The sequence below is a fragment of the Alosa sapidissima genome, chromosome 21, assembly GCF_018492685.1.
Source record: "Alosa sapidissima isolate fAloSap1 chromosome 21, fAloSap1.pri, whole genome shotgun sequence".
Taxonomy (NCBI): domain Eukaryota; kingdom Metazoa; phylum Chordata; class Actinopteri; order Clupeiformes; family Clupeidae; genus Alosa; species Alosa sapidissima.
The window spans coordinates 10,337,779-10,345,026 of NC_055977.1; the positions used below are offsets into that span (position 1 = coordinate 10,337,779).

The 7,248-nt window shown below is 41.3% G+C and overlaps 1 long non-coding RNA gene across 1 annotated transcript; it reads right to left on the reverse strand.

Annotated features, from left to right (window-relative positions):
- Nucleotides 1-5,792: 5,792 nt before the first annotated feature.
- Nucleotides 5,793-6,894, reverse strand: LOC121695964. Its single transcript, XR_006026207.1, has 3 exons — nt 6,797-6,894; nt 6,536-6,609; nt 5,793-5,891 (listed from the first exon to the last, which is right to left on the reverse strand). It is a non-coding gene; the product is annotated as an uncharacterized LOC121695964 (long non-coding RNA).
- Between the last annotated feature and the right edge of the window lie 354 nt (nt 6,895-7,248).

The window sequence follows — 7,248 nt, forward strand, 5'->3', positions numbered from 1 at the left end:
TTCCCAAAGCCAGTGCCGTTCCTTTCCCATGTCCTGAGAATCCCCATGACCAGAGCACCAGCAGCTGCTCCCCCAGTGCCACTGAGAGCCGGAGACCCCAGCACTGGTTAATACTAAGCAGGTGGTGTTTTGTGTGTGAGTGAGTATGTGTGTGTGTGTGTGTGTGTGTGTGTGTGTGTGTGTGTGTGTGTGTGTGTGTGTGTGTGTGTGAGAGAGAGAGAGAGAGAGAGTGAGTATGTATGTGTGTGTGTGTGTGTGTGTGTGTGTGTGTGTGTGTGTGTGTGTGTGTGTGTGTGTGTGAGAGAGAGAGAGAGAGAGAAAGAGAGTGAGTATGTATGTGTGTGTGTGTGTGTGTGTGTGTGTGTGTGTGTGTGTGTGTGTGTGTGTGTGTGTGTGTGTGCGTACATGCACACACACTCGCACGTGTGCATTTGTTTTCCTGTATGTGTAAATGCCTGTGTTGTCTGTGCAAGCATTTGTATATCCATCTATGAATTTGTATGCTTCATTTGCATGTATGTGAGTATTTTGTGTACAAATGTATATCTGTGTGTGTGTGTGCATACATGCACTCTGTATGCATTTACTGTATGTGTGTGTGTGTGTGTGTGTGTGTGTGTGTGTGTGTGTCTGTGTGTGTGTGTCAGATGGGCAGAGGAGCAGCTGGCCAGCAGGTCTCAGGCTGTGTCCCCGCCTCAGGCCAGCAGTGAAAGGCCTGTTTGAGCTCATGGGAGTGCTGAGTGTCTTGTCAGCCATTGTGGCTCTAATGGGCCCCCACGATCGCGCTCAGCATTCATGGCGGGCCATTACGCCAGAGCGAAACCAATCGCTTCATTCCGCCTGTTGCCGTAGAGAAAGCCAAAAAGGCCTGTTGAAAGTCAATCTCAGCATCACTCATGCAGAGACCCCTGCCTGCATCAGTCAGACGCCTGGCCACTCGCCTCACATTGCTTTCCACCACTTTGTATTTCATCTTTCAGTCTTTCTTTTCTTTCACTCTTTCTTTTTTTTCTTATGTCCTACTTTCTTTTTCTGTGTTTTTTTCTCTCCTAGAGAATGTCACCTGTCTGACCTCAGTCCAGTGTTTTGGGCTCAGGTGAAAGGGCCCCGATCTCTTTTAAGTTTCTTGTTCTGTGTCTGCTCTCTCTGGCTCGGCTTGTAGAAGGTCCTGTTTTGTGAGCCTTAAGTGCTGCAGGCTCAGACTCCCGTCTCAGGCAAGTGACCCGTGTGAGGGCAATCAGACTGGGACTGCAGTCTAAAACATCACATTACCGCATTATGTGGTAACTGTTTTCAGTAAACCTCAGTGATAAAGCATCTGTCATTTTCTCCTCTTTAACTAGGGGATGCTTTGATACTATAAGCTAATTAAAATCTAGATATAGGACAGCATGCATCCCTTAATATTTCTTTTAAAGCAGATGCTCAAAAATTGCATTTACTCTGTAGCTGTAGGTTTGCAGTAAAATGTCCGGTTACATTTTACTTGAAGGTATCTACATAAGAGTGACATGACATTGTCATGAACGTGTCATAACCATTATAAACAGGTCATAAACATTTATGACATAACGCTTCATTAAGTGTCATTCGGTTTTTGTCATGATAAGTTAGGGTTAGGGTTAAGGTTAGGTTTAGGGTTAGGATTAGGGTTAGAGGTTAGGGCTAGTTTTAGGGTTAAAGTTAATTTGTCATGACAGTGTCATGTGTTCAGTGAAGATACCTTTAAGCAAAGTGTTACCAAATTTTCGGCAACACAATATTGACATAAGAGTGACATGACACTGTCATGAACACGACACTGTCATGACACATGAAACCTAACCCTAACACCTAACCCTAACCCTAACTCTAACTCTAACTCTAACTCTAAACCTAACCCTAACCCTAATCCTAATCCTAATCCTAATCCTAATTTGTTATGACAAAAACCGAATGTCACTTAATAACAGAAGTGTTAAATCATAAACCTTTATGACTTGTTTATGACACGTTCATGACAGTGTCATGTCACTCTTACTGTATGTCGACACTGTCAAATAAAGTGTAACCAAATTTTCCTTGTGCAGCTTTCAGAGATTCAATTATGCTTTCATTCTCTCCATCCATCTCTCTATTTATTTATTGTTTCTATTCCCTTCTCACTGAGCTGTGTTGGGGGTTATGTCAACCTGTCAGAGGATGCATCAGATGGGCACTTGCATGCTTTGAAGTTACACCAGTCTCAAGGTGCCTCTGTTTGAGCAGAACAGTTCACAAACAGACACACACACACACACACACACACACACACAAACACACACTCACAAACACTTACACGCACGTGCTCCAATAAAAGCAGCATCTCCTTTGTTCTTGAATTCTCTAGTGGTGTCATTCAGAGTCAAACTGAGTTCAAAGGCCTAATAGTGCTATATACACCATCTACAGGATCAGTGTGTATGTGTATGCATGTGTGTCATTTCTCTTTGAAGGTAGATTTCATACACTATATATACTGTGCACATGTGGATGAAGGGGTGTACTCTAGATTCATCTAGAAAAGTACCTCCTCTGACTATAAATATGGAATGTATTACTCAAAGATCTACACCACACTGTGTGTGTGTGTGTATGTGTGTGTGTGTGTGTGTGTGTGTGTGTGTGTGTGTCTGTCTAAGCTTCGAGGCAGAATGTATTCTGAAATATTTTTCAGATGCAAAGTCAAGTATGGTGAGGGCACATTTGCGGAGGAGGTGCTGCTCTTACCAGTCTTTACATAACCCACATTGTTAGTCTGAAAATATACTTGTAGTGGATGACACTGAACATAGCAGACTATTGTGTGTGTGTGTGTGTGTGTGTGTGTGTGTGTGTGTGTGTGTGTGTGTGTGTGTGTGTTCATGTGTGTGTGTGTGTGTACATGTGTGTGTGTGCATGTGTGTGTCTGTGTGCCTCGGTGTGTGTGTGTGTGTGTGTGTGTGTGTGTGTGTGTGTGTGTGTGTGTGTGTGTGTGTACATGTGCATGAGTGTGTGTATGTGTGTGTGCATGTGTGTGTCTGTGTGCTTGTGTGTGTGTCTGTGTGTGTGCTTATGTCTGTGTGTGTGTGTGTGTGTGTGTGTGTGTGTGTGTGTGTGTGTGTGTGTGTGTGTGTGCGCATATGCATGTGTGTGTGCATGTGTGTGTCTGTGTGCTTGTGTGTTTGCCTGTGTGTGTAGTGTATGTGTGTGTATGCTCAGTGTGGCAGCGCACAGTGTGGACTCATTAAGCAGGTCTGCTGCTTTTGCGCCCTGACACTGGACACACACTGTGCTCTGTGTGTTGCTGGTATCCTCCTCCCCCATAGCTGCCTTTACCTGCAGCACTGTCAGAATCCCCATTAAAATTCAGCAGGGACTCGCTCTGCTGCCACAGCCAAGCGAAACTAACTAGTGCACCCCACAACTTTCGCTTTCTCTCTAGGAAGGAAGACAAAATGTAAAATGTGAGGCTAAAGAAGCACCATACATTTCGCTGGACAGTGCCTTGTTATGTGTATTGTATGACAAGGTCTCACAAATGGCTGCAAATTATTGGAATGGCCTCGTACTGTATATCAAGATCATATTGCTGTGGTCTTTTTTTTAGAACTGGTTTTACAGTGAGGAGTACGGTGACCATTTGACCATTTTGCATCTCTTGGCCTTAGCAAACAGATGACAGGTGACATGCCAAAGAGTTGTGGTTTGTATAGGTTTATGGTTATTGGTATTGGTATTTTTTTGTTTAGTCTTTGTGAGTAAATTTGAACAAAAATGTCTGCTTAAAAACCATAAACATGAACCAATAAGATCTAACAATCCATGCAAGGCTCCCTACATTTTCTTCCAATAAAAAGAAGAGCAGATGGCCCTATTGCATCTATGGGCCAGATTCATACTCAGCCTCCATAGGCAGCTACAGACTGGAGAACTGGACTTCCATTCTCAAACATGACATAAATAAACAGTCCAGTGTTCAAGTCTAATTACACTGGCCTGGCCAACACAGCTCTCCCTGATATAACATGAGTGTGTGTGTACATGTCACAGGGTTGTGTGTGCACGTATGTCACAGTGGGTTCGGTGTTATTAGCTGGATTGTGCCCCCATGAATTATGTAGCTGGCCTATGGGGCAATCCATCTTGATGGGGGGCGTCATCAACAGATGTAATATTTATGGTGCTGGACTGCCCAGGCATAAACATGCCCATGCCAATGCATGAGGGAATATGCTTTGGGTCTCACACAATTCAAGGTGGGATCAAGCCATGTAGATATAGTTGATATACACAGCGCATTCACGTTTAAACAGGGTTTAGCTGAACCATCAGGATTCTGTTTTAAAAGCAATATTTGGATCCTGCCATGATATGGATCCTACTTGCCAATCCAAATAAAGAATTCAAATGTTTATGCGAGTGTGTGTGTATGTGTGTGTGTGTGTGTGTGTGTGTGTGTGTGTGTGTGTGCATGTGTGTGTGTGTGTGTGTGCGTGTGTGTGTGTGTGTGTGTGTGCGTGTGTGTTTGTGTGTGTGTGTGTGTGTGTGTGTACGGTATATATGCGGTATCTGTGCAAAGAATCTATGGACTACCTACCACAACAGAGGAACCTGAAAGGTCGATGTACACCCCATCTCCAATAGAAAACGGAAAAGCTGAAACAGAAGTCTATAGACAATACACACACATTCTCCATTTCTTCATTATGTTATTTTTCTCTCTTTTCAGCTCCCAGACATCAAATCATGGCCAATCAAGCAGAATACCTATAATTATTCCCTGTGGTCATGACTATGAAATCGTACACTATCTGGGAGGGAAGACACATGCTGTCTTATCTTTTTTAGTATCTTCCTTCCTATCATTCATTCCCTCTTTCTTTCTTTCTTTCTTTCTTTCTTTCTCTCGTTCTCTCTGAGGGTCCTGGCTTGGCGAGGGAAACTCAGGCAAAGGTGGCCTATTCCAAGTGCAGGTTGCCTCAAACTCCAGTGATGAATTAAAATTCAAACCAAAGTGTGGATTTAGACATAGGCATGGCGACATATTCCTCTCTGCCTGGAAACGTGCCAATCACAAACCGTAACATCTATCTGGCAAAATATATCATGTTCACTTTTTTTTGTACCTTATTCTACATTATTTTGTATCAGAGGCGTAGCACAAAATCCTGGGCCCTATGCATAGCAGTCCTGATGGGCCCCCATGTCCCCCCCTCATGCATATATATTTTTATATTTATATACTTTTCAAGGGCCCTCCCTCCCCTTGGGGTCCTGTTAATCAGTACTGGTTTTACCTCCAGTCTGACGCCCCTGTTCTGTATTAGCAACGAAGCCTGAGCAAACCTCTGTTATGGGTTGTGTGTGTGTGTGTGTGTGTGTGTGTGTGTGTGTGTGTGTGTGTGTGTGTGTGTGTGCACTCTAAAAAATAATACACTTACTCAACTTAAAAAAATTGAGGTAACAATTTGCATGGATCTTTTTAAGTAATTTCAACTCAAGCCGTTTTTGAGTAAATATTGTGAGACTTATATAGTTAGAACAACTGAATTATATTATATGATCAAATTAATATAATTAAGTTGGTTCAACTTAATTAAGCTTTTAGAGGACAAATCAGGTTGATTGTGCTAAACTAATTGAGTTCTTCTCACTATAAAAGTCTCACAATATTTACTCAAAAAACAACTTGAGTTGAAATGACTTAAAAAAAATTAAGGTAACAATTTGCATGGATCTTTTTAAGTTATAGTAACTTACTTCACTTCTGTCTGAATAAAAGCACACAGCAATTTAAATTTTCTGAAAGCATTGTTTATTTTTAAAGCAATGGCAACTGGTCCAGTTGTGCAATGAATGAATGTAGAGCTCCGTCTGAATTCGTCATTTATCTGTATAAAAGAAAGGCACAATGTTAGAAAATTTACCTCAAGACAAACAACAAAATGAACAAAATCTACATGGTTTGCAGGGATTGACACATAATATTTCTCAAACTTCAAAAATAAATAAATGTTGGCCTACCTATTAGGCCTATGTTCAGGTTAAGCTAAGAATGTCAAATGGCCCACAAACCTTCATAAATAGTGACAATGTTAGGCTTAACTAGGACGACCAAATATGATCCTCAAACACGTGCAGTGTTAGAACTAGCAATGCTAAAATATTAAGTGCGGAATACAGCTGCCACGGTGAAATTTGAAGACACCAGACAGCTAAATTTACCTTTACTAACTCCAAATGATCAAAGGGCAGGCTGCAGGTAACTTTGAAGACGCCAGCTACCAAAGTCATCTTTTCAAATGGTTTAATTACCGTGCAAGCAGCAGCTAGCTTGGAAGACACGATAGCTACTGTCTGTAGATAGCTAAAATCCATCTTTTCAAATATTCAAATTAGCAAAAGGGCAAGCTGTAGCGTTAATTTCATTTGACTGTCACGTGACAAAGATTTTGACGCACTGTGTGCCGTTGTTTGATAGCTGTTGCTTTTAAAACAAACACAAAAATAGTAGGCTAGACTACTTTGCACGTACCTGTGATGTTCGATGCAGGCTACAGGATCCTGTGCCATAATTTCTGTTACTTCTCAGGCGTGGTCTGGAAGGTCCTGAACGTTCAATCGTGTTATTAGCTTTATAAGTTTGGTCACGAGATTTACAAGTTTCAGGAACTTAATACTTTCTATTGTTAGGTGAAAGCAAGACTGTGTGTTGAAAATCCATATATGAATAAGTTGAGACAGCTTTCTTTCTTTTTCAGTATTACAAACTCCTTAAAAAAAATTGTCAACTCACCTATACATGTACAAGTAGCAAACTTAATTTTTTTATGTCGAAAATGTTCTTCATTTTAAGTTTTATCTACTAACCTCTGAATCATTTTTTAGAGTGTGTGTGTGCATTTTTGCTCTCAAACTAGGCCTCTCAGTCTTCCTCTTAATCATCTTGATCATCCTTTTAAAAACCTTCATCATCTTACTATTCTCTTCTTTTCCTCTCTGTGTCCCCGACCTCTTAATGTGTTTTCCCAAAGTTCAAGGTCAGATTCGCTTCACTGTGATAAATGTTGTTATATAGTCTCTGTCACCATTTCTCTCACAATATTCTCTATATCTATTTGTAGCACTATGCAGCCTCTCATCATAAGACAAAGACATGACATATATTGTCAATCTCACATGGTTAGAGTCAGACGCCATTTTTGTGAGATGTTCTACAAAGTGACATTGTCAGTCGAGAAAAATGAA